Consider the following 27,567-nt stretch of genomic DNA (forward strand, 5'->3'; position numbering starts at 1 on the left):
TCACATTGCCTACATATTAAATCAAATATTCAGCTATATCAGTGAGACCGAACGCTTCATAGAAGGTCGGTTGTAGTTAACATGCCAAGATTAAAGTCGGTACGTAAGCCGCTGTTGCTGGACAACGACCGGACCATACATATGCCAGGTATGGAATGAAACCTCTATATAATCTAGATTGTAATCCAAAGCCATATATATACACCTGTACGAAAGCACCATGGGTATGAGCGATGTAGCGATAGAGCTCACCGTTACGGGCCCTGTTTGTCTGGGCAGAGATCCAGCGGAACTGCCCGAACAATTTGTGGGTCTTGATGAGTTCATGCATCTTCTCTATCTCCACGATCTCTTCCCTGTCCTTGGACTTCTTGACATCATTGTACCCGGCAACGACAACAAGGTTTACCAGCTCCCTCAGCTTAGCGCACTTAGCAAAAGCTTCGACCAGCCCTGTTATGTCCTTCACCCTGTCGAGTCTTGCCATGGAGAAGAGGATGGGCTTTGACCGGTCATCCAGATGCCCACTGCGAATTAGTGATAACAATATCATCAGCAGAAATTTCCAAGCTTGAATCGAATTAGAAGAGAATACTGCGAAGGACGTCCATGTCACAACCCAAAAGGCCTCAAAGGACCAGGCAGGATAGCAGAAAGTACTCACATGTGTTCATCGTTTTGCTCCGGGTCATAAATCAAATTTTCGATTGAACCATGGAGAGGTGAGTCGCTTGGCCTTCTCGGTATGTGGAAAGTATATGGACATGTCAGCTCCAGGAGAGACTATATTGAACTTTGGATTGAAGACATCGATCCCATGGACAACTCGGTACAGACCAGGCAGAGTAAAGGCAATATGACTCTCATACTGTCCAACAGTATTTTTGATGAGAAAAAAATTAGAATACGTATATATATGAGCGTCTTGTAGGAAATTTAGAATAGCTATTATCCATATGTGATCACAGTCCATGCAAGATTAATGCATGAAAAAGCATGGATTGCATGTTACCATAATTACAATCAATACAGTAACTTAACATCAGAACAGTATATGCATGAGCGAGGTAAACATGATTCAGTGTGCATGCAAATTAATTGGTGAATGCTAAGTCCCAGAAGAAATCTACAGTGGCCAACAAGACGGAAACAGAATAAAAACCTTCCAGCAATTTCTTGGTATGTGCTGGTGATGATAAAATCAGCATTGTTCATAGCAACTATATCAGTAGTGAACTGACAGGAGAAATGGTACTTCTCATCAAAATTCTTCCAAAATATGTCTGAATCTGGATACTTAGTCTTTTCCAGAGCATGAGCAATGTTGCACTGCAAGGACCATGCATATATGGTTAGTAACGAAACAAATGTAAGACCTCAAGTATGATTAACAGGGCATACATGGGTAATTCCCATCTTGTAAGATAGCAACGATGCCATAAGATTTCCATCACTGTAGTTTCCAATTATGAAGTCTGGAGTACCTTGTAATTCAGCAGCAATTTCACCAGCAACATCCTATATAACAAAGGAAAATACAGCTTTTGTCAAATGGGGAAGACCATTGAAGTAGAAAATGTCATGTAAAAAAAGAACCGGTACACAGAAAATTTGCATATAAGAAATCAACACTTGCAAAGGCAGAAATGTTGCTTTTTCATGCAACTCTACTGGAAATAATTTGGATTCTTACCTTTTGAGTGTTGGACCTTTTCTTAATATGCACTCTCTCCATTACAAGTTGTAAGTTGTCTTGCTTTCTAGGTATATAATTTTCACTGAGTTACATAGTGTTGGGGGCCTTCGGCTTCCGAAGGTCCTCAAAAACATGATTTGACAATGTTTTCCAAGTGAAATATGTGAACAGGTATCTTCGGAATCAGGTTACGGGTATACAAGTGTCTGGTCAAGACGAAGCTTAAGCGGGACGGAAGGCGATCATGACGAAGGATAAGATGATAACGAAGCTATGTGCAGAAAAGCTTCGGTATGACGCCAGAAAAGAGGAACCGACTTAAAGATGAAAAGCCAAATTAGACCTCGAAGAATTATTATAGAGTTATTGATAAATGTAAAGGGCATTAATGTAATTCTACACGGGCTGTGTCCCGCGCCTATAAATAGATGAACAGTACTCCCGTACTGTTCACGCTGACTCGGCATTCGCTTTTTGCATCACGCCTGTACCTTTACTTTTCATCAGTCCGAAGGTACATTTATAATTTGTTTTCATGAATTTGATAGTAAAAATAAGTTGATGATAATATCTGTATTATTATTTGTATTTCATATATGTGTTCTTCTTCATCATCTATCGAACTTACGAAGGTCTTTTCCCTTGTAACCTTTGTCCAGAATTCATTATATCTGAAGGGACATAATGTTTATAAGGACGAAGAACTTTGATATTTAACACTTTTTATGTTGCCTTGTTCTTAACTCTTAGCATTTGAGAACAAGTCCCCAACATTGGCGCCCACCTCCGGTGAACTCACGTCCATTTCTTGAGTTTTGAACACCTTCGGCTAGCATCACCTTCGTCATGCCGCCGAAGAAAGCTTCAGCCATAGGGGCTGCCACTCTGCAGCCGCTGGATCCCAATCAGGATGTCCTTTCTCTTAGGGAGGCCTGAAGCCAGAAGAGGAAGGCCACTAGTCCGACGCCTCCGGAGGATGATTTGGATCAAGAAATCCAAAACTTGGAGATGCTCCACCAACAGGTTCAACGAAAGAAGGAAAAGATGGCTCGTCTAGCTAACCTATAGAGGCAGATAGATGAAGCTTCGGAAGAAGTTCGCCATCTTGCTCAAGATGACCAGAACCGAAGGCCTCCGCGTAGAGAGCTTCATCAGAAGGGCTTCTACAACGAGGACGACTGGTATGAAGATTTCCATCATGGAAATTTTGCTTTTGATGATGCTTCTCCCCTGTCAACAGAACTGCAGGCTGCACCATGGCCCCAGTCTTATAAGCCCCCCCCAGCTCCCCATGTATGACGGTCATTCAGACCCGAAGCAATTCTTGATGAGCTATGAAGCAACCATATCTTCGTATGGTGGCAATACTGCAGTCATGGCAAAGTCTTTCGTCATGGCCGTCAAGAGTGTTGCGCAAACCTGGTACTCTTCTCTTCGGCGAGGAACAATCACTTCATGGCAGAAGATGAAGGACATGTTGATAACCAGCTTCCAAGGGTTTCAGACGAAGCCGGTCACTACTCAAGCCTTATTCCAGTGCACCCAGGACCACGAAGAGTACCTTCAGGCGTATGTCCGAAGGTTCCTGCGTCTGAGGGCACAGGCGCCAACAGTGCCCAATGAAATTGTCATTGAGGCCATGATTAAAGGACTTCGGCCGGGACCTTTAGCTCAATACTTTGCCAGGAAGCCTCCTCAAACTTTGAAGAAGCTGCTCCAGAAGATGGACGAATATATTCGAGCTGACAATGACTTTCGCCAAAGAAGGGAGGAAGCATTCAGGTTCTCTGAAATGACCAGGGGCTTCGGAGGCAGATTCCATCCGAGGCATGTCAGGTCAATTCACAATTCTACTCAAACTGATGATAGAGGGAGTCAACAGCAAAGACCACAATACTCCTCGCAAGGTTCGGGGCAGCAGCAAAGCTCTTTCCGGCCACCAGCGCCAAGGGGCAGAGGCGCCAGGGGCTTCGGGGGAAGATTTGGGGATCAGCCAAGAAAACTTTACTGCCTATTCTGTGGTGAAGACAAGGGCCATACCACCAGGATGTGCCATGTTACCATCCAGAAGCAAAAGGAGATAGCAGACGCTGCAGCACAACAGAGTCAGCCGAAGCAGGTCATGCATACTGCTTCGTACCATTCGCCTTACATTCCAGAATACGTAGGCAATCACCCTGCAGCTTCTGTCGCTTCGGCAAGCCAACCCCAAGCATCTTGGCAACAGCCTCCACCGCCACCACCAACACAACGAGGTCAGCAGCCAGAAGGGAGTCAGCACACTCACCTCCAGTGAGACTTCAGAGAGGAGTCCGAAGCTCGCATAGTCAATAGCAATGTGCCAGAGTCGAAGCACATTTACTGACAAATATCCTACCTCGACAGCAGCTTTTCGCATTTTCGCATTCAGTATTACTTTCTTTTTAGTAAGGAACAATTATGGGAAGTTTAAGTGTCTTTTATTGTTTTTCAATCTCTTGTAATAGTTTCGCTTTTTATCATAATGAAAATATATCTTCTCCATAGGCTTGAGTGGCCGAAGCATAAGAATTTATGGTGGCACGGAGGACCTTCGAATTATCAAAAAATTGTTCTAAGGAACGCAGTGTAATTTCTTCGAAGTAGTAAAAAGTCGTTCCTAAGGGAGCGCAGTGTAAGTTTTCTGCTCAAAAGTCGTTCCGAAGGGAATGCAGAGCTTACAACGAAAAATAAACGCTGATTCCGCTGAAAGTAAAAGGCGAAGAACCTCCTAAGGGAGGCTTACAGCGAAAAATAAACGCTGATTCCGCTGAAAGTAAAAGGCGAAGAAGCTCCTAAGGGAGGCTTACAGCGAAAAATAAACGCTGATTCCGTTGAAGTAAAAGGCAAAGAAGCTCCTAAGGGAGGCTTACAATGAAAAATAGATGTCGACCTTCGGCAAATATCATTTTGCATAACATCACATCATTACATCATTTGCATAGCATAACATCATACATCATAGTGCATCAACAACGCAAGAAGGGGGGTCTCAAAATTGTTATTCGAAGATCGTTTTTGAAGAAATAGCGACACGGCACAAACAATAGCCATTGGAGAGTTATATCCTCGTCAAAACACTGAAATTGAAAGATCTATTGATTATTGATTTTACGAGGATTGGTTACTGATTTTATAAGAGCATGGATATTATTTACGAAGCACGAAAAGAAGGGAAGGTGTTTTTTCACCAAAGGCTCAAAAACGGTATGTATCTAATGTTTCATGCATCGTAAAGAATAGAATTATAAACAGCTAATATATTACATCCAAAGTTACACAATATTACACATGATTCTCAACAAGCATTACAATCTAAATGTTTTTACAGCAGCATTTAATCTTCCCTTAAGACTACTTCTGCAGCTTCGTTTAGAAGCTGATCAACTACTTTATCCATTATGGCTTCGGCCATCTGTCTAATTTCATCATCCCCCTTCATATGGGGGCCCGGAGATAGCTCAGCAGGTTCTAAGGGAAGAGAAGATACATATATATTACTATTACAAACCATGAACAAGTTCGAAATCAAGAAATTACAACAAAAGAGTCAAAAACCACTAATTAATACCTATTTACCCTTCGGGCTCTGCGCTTTTCTCAGCAGCCTCTGCTACTTTTCTAGCATCATGGATGCCTTTTTCGCTCTTTTGAATAATTTCTTGGGCCATTTCCCGGCCGCCATTGTCCCAGATGTCGGTGAAAAATTTTCCACCGACCAGGCTTGCTTCGGCTGAAGGGTCTTTAATATCTTCGAAGGATAAGGCAGCTTCAGATCGTGCTAAAGATTTCACATGCTCGCAGCCTTTCCTCTCCAAAATAGTAGCAATCCCCCTGGCACCCGAAAAGGCGCATATGTCTCCGTGACTATTCAAAATTTCCTCAAAGGCCTCAGCTTCGTGACTGATCCATTCAATCGGGCCTTCGGGGTTACCCCTTGTGAAGTTTTCCTCGCTCGAGAATGCGCCGACGCTGGCAAAGCTAGTTTTTATTTTCTTAGCGCACTCTATAGATTTGTCATAGCACCTTTTCTTGGATGCCCGAAGCTCTTGAACGTTTCCTTCTAAATGATTTGCCCACTGATCGCTAAGTTCTCGTTTTGTCTCTTCAAGTATGCGCTCTTCTTTAGCTCTGGCTAACTGTTTCCGAAGATCTTCAATTTCGAGCTTCTGAGCCTCAGCTTGAGCCTTAGAAGTAGCTTTGTCTTCCTTTATCTTATCCACCAATGTAAGTAGAATTTTATCTTTTTCCAAAGCTTCGTTTCTTAGCTTAATAACCTCTGTTCGTAGGTTGTTAAAAGCAATATTATAGCTCTCGTCTTCAGCATTCTTTTGCGCTCTCAAAGCATTGTTAAGTATTAAACCCTATATGAAAAGAATTAGTATAAGAATAAAAGAATAATTCAAAAATTATAAATTTCCAAATATACAATTTGTATACCTTCAGACTATTATATGCAAGGCTATCTGCAAGATCGTCCTTTGTCATAGCGCAGAGGCCAGCTTCAAGCTTCGAAAACCCCATACTCCTGGCCATCTCCCGGCAGACAGATAATTCTTTGTTGTCTGGGAGGCAGTATAAGAAGTCATCTTCGTCTGTGCCATTGAATACTAAGGCCCCCTTTGGATACTTCAATTCTCGGGCATAATGATTAGCTTCAAAAATCTCTTCTTCAGATAATCTTTTTCCCGAAGCATGTCGTACAATATAATCAAGGGCTAAGGAGGATGCTTCGGGGGCAGCAGTGTCAGTTTCTTCAACCAAAGTTGGCTCTGCCATTTTTATTTTTTCGGCTTCCAAGGGTTTTACCTTGGTGGGATCTGAAGGCCCAGCTTCAGTTTCAGATTGTTGCTTTGAAGCTTCAGCAGTAAAGGCTTCAGTATGCACTTCAGAAGTTTTCACAGTTTGCTTCGGAGTTGTGCTTGAAGATTTAATTGTCTCCAAAACATCCAGCACGTTAACCATCCTTTTTCTTTTCGGGGTCACTGCTGGACCCTTTTGGCTTTTTACTGCCTCAATTTTTGCTGAAGGACTTAAAACTTCTAACGCTTTAGTTTCTTCAGTCCTTGGTTCTTCTATCTTTTCTGTCGCTGGCACTTCGGCCAGTTCTTCGATTTTTGGCAGCGGAATTGGTTCTTTAGCTTCGGTGGCCGAAGAGGTCTCACCGGCAAACTCAGGCACTGTGGCCGGTTCAATATAACGTGGCCGGTGTGTAAGAACCTTTACCCTTTTTCTCTTCGGCGCCGGCTCGCTAGGAGCGGCTGAAGCAGTTTCCTTCGCAGAAGATGTATTCTTTCTTTTTTGACCCCGCGCTGGATAACGGTAGTCGGGGTAGACAAACCCAATTGCATCAAATACTCGGTTGAGCCTCTTCTTCTTTTGGCCTCCGAAGGCCGCTGATAATGCAGTATGTTCGGCCTTTGAGTATACCCCAAGCAATTCATCACTTACAGTCTCAATGCTTTTTAGCCAGTCATCATCTGGCTAAACGAATTTATCTCCGTACTTGAATGTGTATTTTAGCCTAACTAGTCCACCTTCGTCAGGTTCCTTAACGGTTTCCCTCGCCATTTCCCAGTTATCTGCAAGTGGCCATACTCTGAAGGCAATGTGTTCTTGCATTAAATCCCTTGTCCCAATAAAAGAGCACACTGCGCCGAAGGCTCTTTGGCATTCTTCGGCTGTTTTATCCATCTCCACCTTCGGCCTCCGAAGGCCGAAGCGTTGCCAAACAGGGCGCATAATAATACCTTTAATATCTTCCCGAATTTTTAAATCATTCTTCACATAAAACCATTCTGTCATCCAATTGTCGGGCCATCTTTTCCGAAAAGTTGGCACGGGACAACTTGACCCAGATCGGGCGCCGAAGCTGTAGCAGCCAAAATTGTTGTGATACTGCTCTTTACCCCAAGGTTTCGTCTCGTACAATAACTCATGTATATTGCAGAAACTTTTTGCATTTGGTTCTAAACCTTGGCTCTTCACGGCCCAGACGAAGATGCCCATTCTTATGATTGATTCGGGAGTAAGTTGGTGAAGGTAGACTTCAAATACCTTCAGTACTTCCACAAAAAAATTGCTCAAGGGAAATCGCAGTCCAGCCTTCAAGAAGCTTTGGAAGATTACGACTTCATTCTCTTCGGGAGTAGGCACAATTTTCTCCCCATCATCTGCCCTCACAATAGACATATCTCGAAAATACCTTCCCTTCATGGAATCAAGATGACTCTGCTTAATACTCGATTTACCGAAGATTGTGTGACTTGGTCGCCACGGTCGATCTTCGGAGTCTTCACCCCCACTTTCTACATCATAACTGTCATTGTCACCAGTATCTTCAGATAAACCCTCCAAGGTCTCCCTAGTGATCTTTTCCGTATTGGTCTTTGCTATTGACTGAAGAAAGCCGAGATGCATCTCCTCAGAAAGGCTCAGCTTTGATTCAGCAACAGATTTCTTATCTTCAGACATCTTCACAAACGCTGAGAAAAGTGCTCTCGAAACTGAAGCTTAAAAATTTAAAAAGCCAAGCAAGTGTTGTTACGCACAGGCTAAAAGTTGGGTAAGCAAGAGCAGATGGCAAGAGAGCGTGCCAAATAAAATCATGTTGAGCTCTTATTTATACACCCAGTGCGTCGAGATCAGGAGGGTCCCGCCTGTCAATGATTGTTGCTATTCTAGCAAAGGGAAGGTGTTTTTTCGGACCTTCGGCTTAAAGCCTTCGTCCATGTTGCAATATGAATTTATCATTACAGCAAATTAATATTGCGAGGGGCTACTGTTGGGGGCGTTCGGCTTCTGAAGGTCCTCAAAAACATGATTTGACAATGTTTTCCAAGTGAAATATGTGAACAGGTATCTTCGGAATCAGGTTACGGGTATACAAGTGTCTGGTCAAGACGAAGCTTAAGCGGGACGGAAGGCGATCATGATGAAGGATAAGATGATCACGAAGCTATGTGCAGAAAAGCTTCGGTATGACGGCAGAAAAGAGGAACCGACTTAAAGATGAAAAGCCAAATTAGACCTCGAAGAATTATTATAGAGTTATTGATAAATGTAAAGGGCATTAATGAAATTCTACACGGGCTGCGTCCCGCGCCTATAAATAGATGAACAGTACTCCCGTACTGTTCACGCTGACTCGGCATTCGCTTTTTGCATCACGCCTGTACCTTTACTTTTCATCAGTCCGAAGGTACATTTATAATTTGTTTTCATGAATTTGATAGTAAAAATAAGTTGATGATAATATCTGTATTATTATTTGTATTTCATATATGTGTTCTTCTTCATCATCTATCGAACTTACGAAGGTCTTTTCCCTTGTAACCTTCGTCCAGAATTCATTATATCCGAAGGGACATAATGTTTATAAGGACGAAGGACTTTGATATTTAACACTTTTTATGTTGCCTTGTTCTTAACTCTTAGCATTTGAGAACAAGTCCCCAACACATAGTAAAACTACAAATCTAGAAAAAAAACCGAATTACAATTTGAAATTGAGGGGTATCAAATATCGTCTCCTAACTAACTATTCACAAATTTTACATTGTACCATGAAGTCATAAGGTACTTTCCTCAGATTTTTTTTCATTAAAAGAAGCTCAACAAATGTTTCCAGATATGGCCACACATCAAATCTTGATATCCATTTCTTAAGTATCCCGTTTTCATTTCTGAAGGGAACTCGTAAAATGTAAGTATGTTGTGTTCCACTAATTCTCTCAAGCCGTTGATTGCATGATGTTCCTTTTGCATCTGGTATCAGCCGAGTAACCTAAAACAAATAAGTAAATAATTAAATGAGCCTTGCTAGGGTCTGATACCCCATAAAAAGTAATATCTCGAACAAATCGTGGCCATTGATTTTTGAAAATTATGAACCAAAATAACTAAGAGACCACAAAAGCAAATACCAATAAAATAAAAACAAATCCCCTAATTTTAGGTGGACGACATCCCATCTCACTGGAAACCTAGGCCAGTTTGTGCACGCGCTTCCATGCATGTGACCAGAAAAGAACATCGTCTGTGCAACTACTCTACTTGTTAGCCAGTGTTTGGTTCCCCTGACTGAAGTTTAGTTCATGTCATATCAAATGTTTGAATATTAATTATATATATTAAATATATGTTTAATAAATATGTCTTCTACTTTAGTGTTCATCTGTGTAATTAGATTTATAATCAAACTGAAGTTTAGTTTGTGTCATATCAAATTACCGACACTTAGGTTTAGATATATGCTATTTCAAGATATAAATTGAAAATACCAATAAATTGAAAATTGTTAATAGCGGTTAACCAGGGTGTTTCGGATTCGCAGTACCATGTGATGTACACATCAAAATAGATAAAGGTAACCCCACAATTAAACTTACCATGCAATCGCTCGAATAGTGATCCATTTGAAACATACTCGAAGACCATCATCCAGATGAAGGGTTTTCATCTTCACAATAACCCACAAGGTTCATAAGATTTTTATGGTTTACCCTCGATAAGGCTTCAACCTAGAAAGCAAGGCATAACCATCCTGAAAACCCAATATCTTATAGACTGGAAATAGAATGATCAATTTTATACCTTATTCATGAAATGTGCTTCAGCTATAACGAACCACAATGCACAGCTGTAACGCCCTGAATTTGGGGGTAGAATTTTTTCTTCTTTTCTCTCACCAAATTCGGGCGTTACTCTCTTTTCTCTTTCCCCTTTTGCTCTTCCTCCCAATTTCAAACCAGTATAGCGGCAGGTGTCCGTGTCATGTATAAACCAAAACCTAAGTGTCATGGGTGTTGCATCATGCTGAAGCGCATTTCTTTGTCTGATGTTGAGTGTTCGTCTCGTTCCGTTCCGGATTTCGGTTCGCAGTTTAATTCCGTTTAGTGGTCCGCGCTCGTCGTGGGTTTTCGATCCGCGAAGTGGCCCGGCCCAGCCCAACCTAGTCCAGCCCAGCCCAACCGGCCCGGCCCGCCCCGGCCTGCGCGCCCCTGGCGCCTAAACCCCCCATGCGCCCCCCTTCCTCTATCTCTCTCTCATTTGGATCTCCCGCGCAACAACCTCTCCTCTCCCTCTTCCACCTCTCTCTCCACGTGGTGCCCTAGGGTTTGGAGATGGCGCTCACCGGATTTTGGACCCCGAGGTGAGCTCCCCTCCCCTCCCCTTCTCCTCTCTCTCTCTCCCTCCTCTCCTTCCTCCCCACGCGCGCCCCTTTCTCCCCCTGCCCGCGGCGGCGCCCCGGCCCCCCGCCCGGCCTCCCCGGCGGCGCTCGGCCCCCGCTCGGCCCCCCCGCTCGGCCCCTCCCCGCGGCGGCGTTCGGCCCCCGCTCGGCCCTCCCCGGCGCGGCGGCGCCCGTCCCCGGCCTCCCCTCGCGCGGCCCCGCCCCTCGGCTCGGCCGGCCGTGGTGGCCCGGCGCCCTCCCGCGGCGCGGCGAGCCCCGCTCGCCCGCGCGCCCCCGCCCTTGGCCGGTTCAACCGCCCCCCTGGCCGGTTCAACCGCCCTGGCCCCAGCTCGCCCGCCCGTTCCCCCGTCCCGGCCTCGCCCGACCGTATCTTCGCTCGCCCGCGCTCGCGGTGATTATTCGTTAATTAGCGTGTTGCGTCACGCGCTTCGTCGCGCGACGAATTTGTCTAAATTCAGATTCTATCTTGTGTTGCGTGGTGCGCTTCGTCGCGCGACGATCCATTTTTGTTTCAGGTTGTTTAAGGTGTAACGCCGCGTGTGTATTCACGCGACGTTCCACTTTGGACTCAGTTTAGTCGACGTATGCCGTCGTGCGCTTCGTCGCGCCACGCTTAACGTCTCCTCTTAAACTAAGGCAAAGTGTCTCGTTGAGTGCTCGGTCGCGCGACGAGTCGTTAACTTTTAATTTGTTTTAGAGAGCTTTGTCGCGCGTCTCGCCGCGCGACCATCCTTTTATTTATCTCCACCTGCTTATAATAATTAGACATGAAACATGACTTTACTTTACGCTAAACATAGTGTCTACATTAAATTTCCTTCTATTAAGCGAGTGGTTAATTTATAATCATGTAACGTGATCGTTTCTCGACTGTCTTTTTCTCTTTCTCTCTTAACCGTACTCGCGAGCCCGCGTGGAACGTCTGTTTACTTATTGCATTCTATTGTATGGTGTACTGTTCTTTTGTATTAAATGTGTGGATGTATGTATGTTTGCAATCGCATAGAGAACGATCCGGTTGAAGAGCCCGAGGAACTCGCAGGAGAAGCCCCTGAGCAGCAGTCAGTTGGTGGAGGCAAGTGTCCCTTGACCTATCTATGTCCTATTCATTATTTAATTCACCTCCCGCATTACACACTTATGCCTAAGGATTGACTAGCTTTTGTTATCCATGTCCTTGTTTACCTATCTGGGTTGGATTATTACTGTTTAGCTTTATGCTATTGCTCAAACTCTAATCAATGAACATGATGAGATTATCTATGATACGCTGTTTTCCCCTCTCTTATTATGATGTTATGCTTGTGGTCATCAAGGGGGCTCGAGCGGTTTCTCGAGTGCCTCTCCGTAAGGACCTGTTCTATGGATGACCGCCCGGGAAAACAGTGCAACCATGAGGGTGGAATGGGGTGCCCTTAGCTGAATAATTAGAGGATCCGGGGTGTAGTTCACTTAGCCGTCGTGCCGTCAATGGGGCTCGGTGTATGCGGCTCGCTCTGCCAAGTTTGGGTTCGCCCCTTGGGGAGGAGTGCGGTGCATTTAGGAAACCTAACGGGTGGCTACAGTCCCGGGGAATCTTTGTAAAGGCTACGTAGTGATGCCCTGCTGGGTCACCTTGGTAGTGATCAATGGAGAGTCATGATCTCCGGGCAGAATGGGAATCACGGCTTGTGGGTAAAGTGCACAACCTCTGCAGAGTGTTTGAAAACTGATATATCAGCCGTGCTCGCGGTTATGAGCGGCCAAGGGAGCTCCAGTGATTAGTGGTACTTGATCAGAGATACTTTGGTACAGGTGGTTATGAGATTGATGGTTTTGGTTATGACTATGATGCTGGTAAGTGGTACTCTTTCCGTTTGGAAAGGAGTACGTTTGGGTTAATAGCTTGGGTTAATGCTAAAACTTGGCTTTCTACTAGTAAGTAATAATCTGACCAACTAAAAGCAACTGCTTGACTTATCCCCACATACAGCTAGTCCACGACAGCCAAACAAGATACTTGCTGAGTATGTTGATGTGTACTCACCCTTGCTCTACACACCAAACCCCCCCATCCCCAGGTTGTCAGCATTGCAACCACTGCTCAGGCGAAGATGAAGTTGTGGAAGGAGACTTCCAGGAGTTTCAAGACTACGACGAGTTCTACGTGTGGGTTAGCGGCAACCCCCAGTCGGCTGCCTGTGAAGGCCGCGGTTATCTACGTTTCTTTTCCGCACTTTGATTTATTGTAAGGACTATATGGACGTCTCAGACGTATGATGTAATCGACTACTATTTCCCTTATTAATACTATTTTGAGCACTGTGTGATGATGTCCATGTTATGTAACTGCTGTGTACGTGAATAACTGATCCTGGCACGTACATGGTTCGCATTCGGTTTGCCTTCTAAAACCGGGTGTGACATAAGTGGTATCAAAGCCGTGCTGACTGTAGGACCGCTAACCTAGAGTAGAATGGTCGTTCTAAGGACTATAGACCTCTGTCTCTGCCTTGACTTTGATATCCCTTCAAAAGTTGGTCATACCGACCAAACCTATGTTCTACTATATATTATACCTTGCTGAAAATCATGTTTTATTCTAATCCTTCATTTACTTATGATTCATTATTTGCTGGTCATATTAGTTCTGTTCTCACCCTTTTGCTTGCGACGTCTTTTGTAGATGGCTCGACTTAGACACACTGCACGAAAGTCAGTCATCCCCTTCTTACCCTCCCGCCTTGCTGAGCGTCCGCTTCGCCGTCCCGTGGCCGGACAGTCCAGCCACTTGGAGAGACTACACCACCGCCTGCGTGAGGAGCAGGAACGTCGACGACAGGAGCAGCAGAGCTCTTCCTTCTCGCTCCACCAGGAGATAGAGTCTGTGAGGAGTTGCTCCCCTGTGCTTCCTCTGGAGGCGCCCCCTGCACCACCACTGGGCGCCCCAGCTTCTGGAGTAGCTGCTGGAGGAGACCCAGACAACGGAGGTGGCGACGACAGCTCGAGCCACAACACCGACTTCTCTGCTAACCCTGAGCCGGAAGGATGGGTTGCTCGACCCATCACTCGCGACGCTGCTCGCGGGTGTCACTTCCACGATGCGCTCGACACCCTGCTACGTCAGGCATTTAACCGGCATACTTGGTCCGTCGAGTATCGCTGTGTGGTCTACCAGCACAGTCGCGGGGTCTACCCGGACCGCTGGGAGGCGACTTGCTTGGTGCGCTGCCCGGAGAACAGTCTCCAGGGTGCGGAGGCCTGCTCAGAGCACTATTCTATCTCTGAGCGGGACTCAGCTGAGGCAGCCATGCAAGATGCTGCACGGCGTGCGCTTTCGCACTACTGCTCGGTTTTCGGTGGGGCAGCTGATGGTCTTGACCTGAAGTATTACCCCCGCCGTCCATCTGGCAGCACAGGAGGCGTGATTGTCTCACCTGTCGGTGAGGGCAATCCTAGGTTGAGCAGCACAGTCAACCTAGCCGCCGTGCTAAACACGGAGCTGGACCATGCACTAGACGAGCTGAGTAGGGCTCGTGCTCAGATCGCCCTGCTGCGGGCTGAGCGCGCGGAACGTCGTCACCTGGATGGTGGTTCCCCCGCTCCCGTCGGGACTCAGCACCCGTACCGCTCACCTCAGCGTGGACACCAGTCTTATGGCAATCCCGACTGCAAGACCAAGATAACTCTAGAACCATAGATCGTCAGAGTTAGATCTTGTAATTAATACGAAATATATACATAGAAGCTACAGTCTTAGCGTTAGTCTCGGTCTTAGTTAGTCTTAGTTAGACAGGGTAGTTTGCTATATCCTGTGCATTTATGTTTGTCATGATGAACTATGTTTGATTTGGATCTTTGTAATGACTGTTACCAGAGTGTGGGTATCCCCTGCATTTTGGTTTATCTATTATGTTAATGGAGCTAGTTATATAGTTGGGAAACCTTTTATTCCACTTTCCTCTTTATCTGAGAAGCTGTGTGGTCTGTGTTGGAGATCAGTGAAGATGCTCATCTGTTCAGTGCTGTTGAAGAATTCTATACTCTTTCCTTATGCTGCAAGATTTGCCAGATCAGTTCTGATGTGTGGTTGCATTCTGCAGATGTCAGAGAACAGGCGCAGAGGAGGAAGGCGTGCTCAGCAGGAGCGAGCCGCTCAACAGGATGAGGTGCCCCAGCAGCAGCACCTACCGCCCCCGCCCCCGATGTCCATCGAGCAGATGTTTCTGATGCAGACTCAGGCAGTTCAAGCCATCGGTCAGACTTTGGCCGCCATTCAGCAGCAGCAGCAGCAGGCCCCACCTCAGCCTCAGATGCCTCAGATGCCCAGAGACAAGCGTGCTGAATTCATGAGAGGTCATCCACCAACGTTCGCTCATTCTTCTGACCCTATGGATGCTGAAGACTGGCTGCGCACTGTGGAGCGGGAGTTGCATACCGCTCAGTGCGATGACAGGGAGAAAGTCCTGTATGGTCCCCGTCTGTTGAGAGGAGCAGCCCAGTCATGGTGGGAGTCTTACCTCGCCACCCATGCCCACCCTGACGCCATCACCTGGGAAGAGTTCAGAGGTAGCTTTCGTCAGTACCATGTCCCTGCAGGTCTGATGACAGTGAAGAAGGAGGAATTCCTGGCTCTCAAGCAAGGGCCATTGTCTGTCAGTGAGTACCGGGACAAGTTTCTGCAATTGTCTCGCTATGCTCCTGAAGATGTCAACACCGACGCCAAGCGACAGTACCGTTTCCTGAGAGGCTTGGTTGACCCTCTGCAGTACCAACTGATGAATCACACCTTCCCGACATTTCAGCACCTGATTGACAGAGCAATCATGACAGAGAGAAAGAGGAAGGAGATGGAAGATCGTAAGCGCAAGATCAGTGGACCCCAGCCTGGAAGCAGCAATCGTCCTCGTTTCTCAGGCAATCAACCTCAGCAGTTCAGGCAGAACCAGCGTCCACCTCAGCATCAGCAATTTCAAAGGCAGTACCCTCAGAATCAGTATCAGAACCGTCAGAGCAATTAGTCAGGAGGTCAGTTTCAAAGGCAGAATCAGCAGGCACCTCGTCTTCCTGCCCCAGCAGCCCAGCAGAACAGTCAGGCAGCACCAGCTCAGGTTGGAAACAGAGCGTGTTTCCACTGTGGAGAGCAAGGCCACTGGGTGATGCAATGTCCGAAGAAGGCAACCCAGCAGCAGTCAGGCCCCAATGCCCCAGCAAAGCAGAATGTGCCTCAGCCTGGAGCAGGCAATCGCTCTCAGCCGCGCTATAATCATGGAAGACTGAACCACTTGGAGGCTGAAGCAGTTCAGGAGACCCCCGGCATGATAGTAGGTATGTTCCCAGTCGACTCCCATATTGCAGAAGTGTTATTTGATACTGGAGCAACGCATTCTTTCATTACTGCATCATGGGTAGAAGCACATAATCTTCCAATTACTACCATGTCAACCCCCATTCAAATTGACTCAGCCGGTGGTAGAATTCGAGCCGATAGCATTTGTTTGAATATAAGTGTGGAAATAAGGGGGATAGCGTTTCCCGCCAACCTTATAGTAATGGGTACTCAGGGAATAGATGTCATCCTAGGGATGAATTGGCTAGATAAGTATCAGGCAGTTATCAGTTGTGATAAAAGGACAATCAAGTTGGTGTCCCCACTAGGAGAGGAAGTGGTGACCGAGTTAGTCCCGCCTGAGCCAAAGAAAGGAAGTTGTTATCAGATAGCTGTTGATAGCAGTGGAGCAGACCCTATCGAGAGTATCAAGGTTGTGTCCGAGTTCCCAGATGTGTTTCCAAAGGACTTACCGGGTATGCCACCAGAGCGGAAAGTTGAGTTTGCCATAGAGCTTCTTCCCGGAACCGCCCCTATCTATAAGAGAGCTTACAGAATATCCGGACCAGAGTTGGTTGAACTTAAGGAGCAGATTGATGAGCTGTCAGAGAAAGGTTACATCCGGCCAAGCACCTCGCCTTGGGCCGCCCCTGTCCTATTTGTGGAAAAGAAAGATGGCACCAAAAGGATGTGTATCGATTACCGAGCTTTGAATGAGGTCACGATCAAGAACAAGTACCCTTTGCCTAGAATTGAAGATCTGTTCGACCAGTTGAGAGGAGCCAGTGTGTTCTCCAAGATTGATCTGAGGTCAGGTTATCATCAGCTCAGAATCCGACCTTCGGACATTCCGAAGACGGCATTCATTTCCAAGTATGGTTTGTATGAGTTCACAGTGATGTCTTTTGGTTTGACCAATGCGCCAGCGTTCTTTATGAACTTGATGAACAGTGTATTCATGGATTACCTTATAAGTTTGTGGTGGTATTCATTGATGACATTCTGGTTTATTCTCAAAGCGAAGAAGAGCATGCAGATCATTTGAGGATGGTATTGCAGCGATTGCGAGAGCACCAGTTGTATGCAAAGTTGAGCAAGTGTGAGTTCTGGATCAGTGAAGTCCTGTTCTTGGGTCACATAATCAACAAAGAAGGATTGGCTGTGGATCCGAAGAAAGTGGCAGACATTTTGAACTGGAAAGCGCCAACAGATGCTAGAGGAATCAAGAGTTTCATTGGAATGGCCGGATATTATCGGCGATTCATTGAAGGGTTTTCGAAGATTGCGAAACCAATGACAGCGTTGCTAGGCAACAAAGTTGAGTTCAAGTGGACCCAGAAATGCCAAGAGGCCTTTGAAGCGCTGAAAGAGAAGTTGACTACACCGCCTGTCCTAGTCTTGCCTGATGTGCACAAGCCCTTCTCGGTGTATTGTGATGCTTGCTACACAGGTTTGGGATGTGTGTTGATGCAAGAGGGAAGAGTTGTGGCTTACTCGTCCCGTCAGTTGAAGGTTCATGAGAAGAATTACCCAATCCATGATCTAGAGTTGGCAGCAGTGGTTCACGCACTGAAGACATGGAGGCACTATCTGTATGGACAGAGATGTGATGTTTACACAGATCACAAGAGTCTGAAGTACATATTCACTCAGTCAGAGTTGAACATGAGGCAACGAAGATGGTTAGAGTTGATCAAAGATTATGAATTGGAGATTCATTACCATCCAGGCAAAGCAAATGTAGTGGCAGATGCTTTGAGCAGAAAGAGTCAAGTCAATCTGATGGTCGCTCGTCCGATGCCTTATGAGTTGGCCAAGGAGTTTGACAGGTTGAGTCTCGGATTTCTGAACAATTCGCGAGGGGTCACAGTTGAGCTGGAACCTACCTTGGAGCGCGAAATCAAAGAAGCGCAGAAGAATGATGAGAAGATCAGTGAGATCCGGCGACTGATTCTAGAAGGCAAAGGCAAAGATTTTCGAGAAGATGCAGAAGGCGTGATATGGTTCAAAGACCGCTTGTGTGTTCCCAATGTCCAGTCCATTCGGGAGTTGATTCTTAAGGAAGCTCATGAAACAGCCTATTCGATTCACCCTGGCAGTGAGAAGATGTATCAGGATCTGAAGAAGAAATTCTGGTGGTACGGAATGAAGAGGGAAATCGCAGAGCATGTGGCTATGTGCGATAGTTGCCGAAGAATTAAGGCAGAGCACCAGAGACCTGCTGGATTGTTGCAACCGTTGCAGATCCCTCAGTGGAAATGGGATGAAATCGGTATGGATTTCATAGTCGGATTGCCTCGCACTCGAGCCGGCTACGATTCCATTTGGGTAGTAGTGGACCGCTTGACCAAGTCAGCCCACTTCATACCTGTCAAGACCAACTACAGCAGTGCAGTATTGGCAGAATTGTATATGTCTCGGATCCTTTGTCTTCATGGTGTGCCAAAGAAGATAGTGTCAGACAGAGGAACGCAGTTCACCTCTCATTTCTGGCAGCAGTTGCATGAAGCTTTGGGCACGCATCTGAATTTCAGTTCAGCTTATCATCCGCAGACAGATGGCCAGACCGAAAGGACCAATCAAATTCTTGAAGATATGTTGAGAGCCTGTGCGTTGCAAGATCAGTCCGGATGGGACAAGAGATTGCCTTATGCAGAGTTTTCCTATAACAACAGTTACCAGGCCAGTTTGAAGATGTCACCATTTCAGGCGCTTTATGGAAGGAGTTGTAGAACTCCGTTGCAATGGGATCAGCCTGGAGAGAAGCAAGTGTTTGGGCCAGACATTTTGCTTGAAGCCGAAGAGAACATCAAGATGGTCCGAGAGAATCTGAAGATAGCGCAATCAAGGCAGCGAAGCTATGCAGACACGAGAAGAAGAGAGCTGAGTTTCGAAGTTGGAGACTTTGTCTATCTCAAAGTGTCACCGATCAGAGGAGTCAGAAGATTCGGAGTGAAAGGCAAGCTAGCACCCCGCTACATTGGTCCGTATCAGATTCTTGCAAGACGTGGAGAAGTGGCCTATCAACTCAGTTTGCCCGAGAATTTGTCTGCTGTGCATGATGTCTTTCATGTGTCTCAGTTGAAGAAGTGCTTGCGTGTGCCAGAAGAGCAGTTGCCAGTGGAAGGTCTTGAAGTCCAGGAGGACTTGACCTACGTTGAGAAGCCAGTGCAAATCCTTGAGGTTGCAGACAGAGTCACCCGAAGGAAGACCATCAGAATGTGCAAAGTCAGATGGGATCACCACTCTGAGGAAGAAGCAACCTGGGAGCGTGAAGATGATCTGATGGCTAAATACCCTGAGCTCTTTGCTAGCCAACCCTGAATCTCGAGGGCGAGATTCTTTTAAGGGGGATAGGTTTGTAACGCCCTGAATTTGGGGGTAGAATTTTTTCTTCTTTTCTCTCACCAAATTCGGGCGTTACTCTCTTTTCTCTTTCCCCTTTTGCTCTTCCTCCCAATTTCAAACCAGTATAGCGGCAGGTGTCCGTGTCATGTATAAACCAAAACCTAAGTGTCATGGGTGTTGCATCATGCTGAAGCGCATTTCTTTGTCTGATGTTGAGTGTTCGTCTCGTTCCGTTCCGGATTTCGGTTCGCAGTTTAATTCCGTTTAGTGGTCTGCGCTCGTCGTGGGTTTTCGATCCGCGAAGTGGCCCGGCCCAGCCCAACCTAGTCCAGCCCAGCCCAACCGGCCCGGCCCGCCCCGGCCTGCGCGCCCCTGGCGCCTAAACCCCCCATGCGCCCCCCCCCCTTCCTCTATCTCTCTCTCATTTGGATCTCCCGCGCAACAACCTCTCCTCTCCCTCTTCCACCTCTCTCTCCCCGTGGTGCCCTAGGGTTTGGAGACGGCGATCACCGGATTTTGGACCCCGAGGTGAGCTCCCCTCCCCTCCCCTTCTCCTCTCTCTCTCTCCCTCCTCTCCTTCCTCCCCACGCGCGCCCCTTTCTCCCCCTGCCCGCGGCGGCGCCCCGGCCCCCCGCCCGGCCTCCCCGGCGGCGCTCGGCCCCCGCTCGGCCCCCCCGCTCGGCCCCTCCCCGCGGCGGCGTTCGGCCCCCGCTCGGCCCTCCCCGGCGCGGCGGCGCCCGTCCCCGGCCTCCCCTCGCGCGGCCCCGCCCCTCGGCTCGGCCGGCCGTGGTGGCCCGGCGCCCTCCGCGGCGCGGCGAGCCCCGCTCGCCCGCGCGCCCCCGCCCTTGGCCGGTTCAACCGCCCCCCTGGCCGGTTCAACCGCCCTGGCCCCAGCTCGCCCGCCCGTTCCCCCGTCCCGGCCTCGCCCGACCGTATCTTCGCTCGCCCGCGCTCGCGGTGATTATTCGTTAATTAGCGTGTTGCGTCGCGCGCTTCGTCGCACGACGAATTTGTCTAAATTCAGATTCTATCTTGTGTTGCGTCGTGCGCTTCGTCGCGCGACGATCCATTTTTGTTTCAGGTTGTTTAAGGTGTAACGCCGCGTGTGTATTCACGCGACGTTCCACTTTGGACTCAGTTTAGTCGACGTATGCCGTCGTGCGCTTCGTCGTGCCACGCTTAACGTCTCCTCTTAAACTAAGGCAAAGTGTCTCGTTGCGTGCTCGGTCGCGCGACGAGTCGTTAACTTTTAATTTGTTTTAGAGAGCTTTGTCGCGCGTCTCGCCGCGCGACCATCCTTTTATTTATCTCCACCTGCTTATAATAATTAGACATGAAACATGACTTTACTTTACGCTAAACATAGTGTCTACATTAAATTTCCTTCTATTAAGCGAGTGGTTAATTTATAATCATGTAACGTGATCGTTTCTCGACTGTCTTTTTCTCTTTCTCTCTTAACCGTACTCGCGAGCCCGCATGGAACGTCTGTTTACTTATTGCATTCTATTGTATGGTGTACTGTTCTTTTGTATTAAATGTGTGGATGTATGTATGTTTGCAATCGCATAGAGAACGATCCGGTTGAAGAGCCCGAGGAACTCGCAGGAGAAGCCCCTGAGCAGCAGTCAGTTGGTGGAGGCAAGTGTCCCTTGACCTATCTATGTCCTATTCATTATTTAATTCACCTCCCGCATTACACACTTATGCCTAAGGATTGACTAGCTTTTGTTATCCATGTCCTTGTTTACCTATCTGGGTTGGATTATTACTGCTTAGCTTTATGCTATTGCTCAAACTCTAATCAATGAACATGATGAGATTATCTATGATACGCTGTTTTCCCCTCTCTTATTATGATGTTATGCTTGTGGTCATCAAGGGGGCTCGAGCGGTTTCTCGAGTGCCTCTCCGTAAGGACCTGTTCTATGGATGACCGCCCGGGAAAACAGTGCAACCATGAGGGTGGAATGGGGTGCCCTTAGCTGAATAATTAGAGGATCCGGGGTGTAGTTCACTTAGCCGTCGTGCCGTCAATGGGGCTCGGTGTATGCGGCTCGCTCTGCCAAGTTTGGGTTCGCCCCTTGGGGAGGAGTGCGGTGCATTTAGGAAACCTAACGGGTGGCTACAGTCCCGGGGAATCTTTGTAAAGGCTACGTAGTGATGCCCTGCTGGGTCACCTTGGTAGTGATCAATGGAGAGTCATGATCTCCGGGTAGAATGGGAATCACGGCTTGTGGGTAAAGTGCACAACCTCTGCAGAGTGTTTGAAAACTGATATATCAGCCGTGCTCGCGGTTATGAGCGGCCAAGGGAGCTCCAGTGATTAGTGGTACTTGATCAGAGATACTTTGGTACAGGTGGTTATGAGATTGATGGTTTTGGTTATGACTATGATGCTGGTAAGTGGTACTCTTTCCGTTTGGAAAGGAGTACATTTGGGTTAATAACTTGGGTTAATGCTAAAACTTGGCTTTCTACTAGTAAGTAATAATCTGACCAACTAAAAGCAACTGCTTGACTTATCCCCACATACAGCTAGTCCACTACAGCCAAACAGGATACTTGCTGAGTATCTTGATGTGTACTCACCCTTGCTCTACACACCAAACCCCCCCATCCCCAGGTTGTCAGCATTGCAACCACTGCTCAGGCGAAGATGAAGTTGTGGAAGGAGACTTCCAGGAGTTTCAAGACTACGACGAGTTCTAGGTGTGGGTTAGCGGCAACCCCCAGTCGGCTGCCTGTGAAGGCCGCGGTTATCTACGTTTCTTTTCCGCACTTTGATTTATTGTAAGGACTATATGGACGTCTCAGACGTATGATATAATCGACTACTATTTCCCTTATTAATACTATTTTGAGCACTGTGTGATGATGTCCATGTTATGTAACTGCTGTGTACGTGAATAACTGATCCTGGCACGTACATGGATCGCATTCGGTTTGCCTTCTAAAACCGGGTGTGACAACAGCTCATCTAGCAGTTCAGGAGCTGGTTTGATTTGTGCCCAAAAGAAGTACGTACATGAAAATCTAAGAAAAATAAACATTATATAGACTGGAACACATACTTTTAGTTCTTCAAAGTCCCTATTTGCTTCCATCAAGCCCTCTAAGGCTTTGATTGCTTTTGTAAGCTCCTACCACCAGTCTCCTCTTGCAATTTGTCCAAGTTAGTTACATATTTCAGGTCTTCTGACTTACCATTTGCTTCTCGTGATATGTAAACCATGGCCCTTTCCATTACCTCATTAAATATCCACTAACGGACTTCCTTTAACAGATGAAGATATTTGGAGATCAACCGAACAATATCCTCCATGTGTGCTACATTATACTAAAATAATTGTAGCATAAAAGGCGTAAGTAATATCAAAGTGTCTCCAATGAAAATGGTTATGCTAGCTCAACTAAGATAATATGGATCAAACCTGACCATCACCAGCATTAGTGAGCCTCATGCTTGCTGAGAAAAAAAACTCATTATTGCCATTGCTCTCTCTAGCATTAAGTTAACGACCCATCCTATAGTAGTTAGATTAGATATGTTACAAGTTGACGAGTAAAGGATGACATGACTATACTCGAGTAGATAAGGTTAGCAAAATCGTAAGTACAACAACCATTTGTGGAAGTAAACTTACCTAGTTCCTTTATAATATGGAAGATGGACCCCTCGCCTTCATGTCCAATGAGGTGACTTAGATAATGTCAAGGACCAATTGTGTAAAACTGGATGCTAGCTGTAATTGACCATATAATTCTTAGATAGCCCCCTTCTTTTTTGACATAAGATGGTCCCCTTCTTCTATTAGCAGTGCTTTGACAAGATGTATAGCAAGTAGATATGAGAAATCACCCACATTTGCCTCTGACAAATAGAACTGCCAAATGCACTGGTAAATAGAACCATTAAGCAGTACATCCTCTACCTGCAAATGTTCCCCTGAAAGAGGATGACTTGGACATTTGAAGCTTCTCTGATCAATGCTTTTTTGTCACTAAACATACGCTCAACCAAGCCCTGAATGTAAAGAACAACAATATTTCCAAACAATCAAATATAACCAAAATAATTAATATCCTGTAATGCCCCTATATTGATTATACCCAATGTAAAGAATTGCTTAGCATATTGAGCCATCAGTTGTTTATGTATAGCTTGGGTTTGACAGTGCATAATTCAGGAACCAAAAACTGCAAAGGAGAGAAAACGGGGAAGGACCTGAGTGTTCCACTTTGTGGTGTGCTTTTTCCATGTCCATGAACTCCTTTGCAACTATCATAAAATCCACATATTTAACTCTACCATAAGTAACTTAGCACTCCCAAACGTTCAAGCAGATGGTATAAGGGAAAATTCTAGAAATTGATTATGGATGGATCAAATCTAACACATTAGACCACATAGTATAATTCCCGTGCATTGCAATGGCACACAAATATTTGATAAAGTATTAGTTCACAATGATTAAATAAAAATAATGATACACATTATTATCGATCTTAATATCACAATACTATCCACGACCTCTTGCAGTCTGTGTTCATGAGACCCTTTTATTACAATAGTTGTTACTTCAGGTCTGTGTTCAGTTGTGCGTTCTTGGTTTCATGCTTTCATGTTTTGGAAGCGTCGGGGCAATATGTGACAAGGTTTAACAGGTTTTGGAATCATCAAGACAATTTGTGAAAAAGTTTATGTGAGAGATAAACAGAAACCCCCTATTTATAATTCAAAAAAGCCAGTCCATTTACCGCTTGTTGTACTGAAACAAATATGATAACAGGTTCAGATTGACAATAGCTATTTATGTTGTTGGATAGTATTAGTAAGAGATTTACCCCTTCCTGACACCATAATCAACTCACCTTTCTTGACACAAACAGGTTTCCAATCACATCTCTTTTCCATCTTTTTTGAGATAGTTCTAATTGATTTTCCATCTCTTTTTATTGTTTTCAATCTGAAACAAACCAAACTAATGCTGCAACATACCTTTAGAATTCGATGTTAAGTAGAGTAAAACTATATAGGATACCAAAACTATCTTTTATTGTGCATTTTTTGTCAAGTAGAGTAAATATCGACATTTTTGAATAATCAATGGTGGGTAGGGGATACACATGTTTACGTGCAGGACTATGAATAACACTAATGTTTCACATGTCCCTAATAACCATCACTCTTATGTAGTTTGGTTCTGATGCAATTAGTTCATGGATGGATATGGTTTTGCCAACCTTATTAACTCCAAGGATAAGCACATGGTTCATGTACCTCTAATCCTCACCTGGCACTAAATTTCATTGTGCTCGAGTTCTCCTTTGCAAAAAGAATTTGTTTATGCTCTTAAGTACACAATACATGATTTATATGCATTACTTATCTCCAGTAGAGAACCAAATTGCAAACTTAAATTCAAACAAACCGATTATAAGAACTTGCACATAAGGTGATATCTAATCATGTTTATTTATTACCTGCATCACACTTGTCTGTATAGATATCAACCTTTTCACCCTTCTTCTGGACATTCATTCAGGTCATGAGAGAATTTGCACTTAAAACACTTCTGGCACTGGCCAGCCTTGAAGGACTCACACACTATTGACTTGGGATCAACACATGCATAACGTAATCTGAAGCATCAACATCTATTTTAGATTGCAAACATGGATATCAGTCGTAATACCTTAAATTACCATGTCGCACTCATCCTAATAACTTGCTATATCTAAGAGCTCAAAAGTGTTCAAATTTCACAATGTACAACTTACACATAATTCACTCCCAACATCAAGATTCAATCACAGCAAAACAACAGTTACCTCTACGACAATACCATCCACATAATATCCATAATTTAAACTGAACAGTCCAAGTCATCCTACTGCTCAAATAATTATATATCTAAGGCATATTCAATTGGAGCTATTTCTCAGTCAATCTAACACACTCATTAGATGGTTTAGCTAAGACACTTCAGCTTGAGGAACAGTCAGGCGTCGAAACCCAATTATCTATGTAACTAAAGCTACTTTTAGGTGGAGTAGAATGCAATACTCCTTTTATCCCAAAAAATAAGGCGTATATTTTTTCACGAATATTAGTGCAGCTCTTTATAGTACTTATCTTTCCTTCGGTGCCCTATGTTTTGGCTTAACGGTTCAGCAGGTGGTACCACACATGCTGCATGGAATGTAAGGTAATTATTTTCGGCTTTAATTGTGTTTCAGACATTGCGCATTGTGGTATTGGGTGCATGGAGAAAAATCTTGTTTCCTCGTCTACTCGACCGGGACAAATAATCATGTGTCACCTTGTCTCCAGCCATATAAAGAAACGTGTATGCACTGGTAGGAAAATGAAGAAGGGCACATGCGTCCACAGTAGGATAAAAGTAGTAGTACGCCTTGTTTTTTGGGACAAAAACTAAAATTTTATGAGCCTTGTTTTTTGAGATGGAGGGAGCTTTTTTGTTAAGGGGTTCCGTGGTTTAGTTTATTCATCCTATTATACATCCTCATTTGCCTAATACTTAACATGAGTATATATGTTTGTTCATGCATACATCTGATAATACCATTCTACAATTATTTACCCATTGAATAGCAGGTACCCAACCATGAAACCAAGATGAAATAAAATGTATGCACTCAAAAAAAAATTGATCTTAAAGAGATCGCAATAGCATAGTAAGTCAGGCAAGCAAAGATTTTTTTACTGGAGAAAACAGAGAAGGGAGAGGAGGGAGAGGGGTGGCGCCGCAGAGGTATGGGATAGATGTGCGTCGAGGCAAAGAGAGGGGTGGCGCTGCAGAGGTATAGGATGGATCTGGATCTAGGCAGAGAGAAGGAGAGGTGACCTGTAGATCTCCACCAACACCTTCTCGTGGTACTCCTTGAGCCACGCTGTCGCGCGAAGGCCGCCACCATCCAGTGGCTGCAGGAGAATCTGAAAAAAACTGTAACCTAATGAATAATAAATATAATCATATAAGTATTCCATGGAAAGTTTATACTCCAAGTGATAGACATTAAATTAATACTTGAATTTAAACTACTCAAAGGTATAAAGCTATGAACTTGAGTACCATGTCAGTGGAAAACGAAAAAGGCTGAAGGGCTGAAAAGTTGAATGCATAGTTCTATTTATGGTTTCGTAGTACGATATGTACCGTCAAATTCAGTTATGATTTACTTTGCCATAGGTTTCAATGTAATTAAGAAGTAAATCTTAGAGAAACAATACAATTATAAATAGCAGGACTGCTCAGGAACTAAATATACACACTGGACGGGTACATCCTAAGTGGTAGACAATATAAGGAACAGGGAGTGGTAAACATACTCAGTTAAACAAGAACATCTCAAGATGTTTTGTGTTTTAGAACAGACAAGTACAGTAAGGCCCAAGTGCATTTTTATTGCAACAACAAACAAAAAGTATGTGGTACTGATGTTAGATATACTGCTTCTTATTATGCACATGAGCATGCTTGCAGAGTGCGTTGACATCAACAAAGGTCTTGCCGCAGTTCTCGTAGCTGCAGAGGAAGAGGATCCTACTATTACTCTTACACTCTTACACTCTTGTCACAGATGCAATAAAATAATATATCATACAATGAGAGTTGGGATTCAACTAAGGGAGGGGAGAAAAAAGGGGAGGGAGATTTAGTAGGAATCAGGCAGCTAGTACCTATGACCCACTTTAAGAGCGAGCATTTGCCGCCGAATGACACGAGATCCCGCGGGATCCTAGGGAACAAGCGTAATCAAAATCAATGCAGTGCAAGCAATGGATTAGCTCAGGTTAATTCCAGTCAGAAGAAGCGGAAATTCTCTTCTTTCAGGAAGGAGGGAAGCCAAGAACGCACCATCGCTTGAGCCACCGAGCGACGGGGGCGCGGCGGACGACGACTGTGAGTGCGAGTGCTGTTGCGGGTAGTAATACTTGTGGCCCCCCGATCCAGCGGCCGCCGCTGGGTACTCCAT

At 45.4% G+C, this 27,567-nt stretch overlaps 1 pseudogene; it reads right to left on the reverse strand.

The window, feature by feature from the left end:
• Positions 1 to 27,567, reverse strand: LOC103642364 (sucrose synthase 4-like; annotated as a pseudogene).

The sequence above is a fragment of the Zea mays genome, chromosome 10, assembly GCF_902167145.1.
Source record: "Zea mays cultivar B73 chromosome 10, Zm-B73-REFERENCE-NAM-5.0, whole genome shotgun sequence".
Taxonomy (NCBI): domain Eukaryota; kingdom Viridiplantae; phylum Streptophyta; class Magnoliopsida; order Poales; family Poaceae; genus Zea; species Zea mays.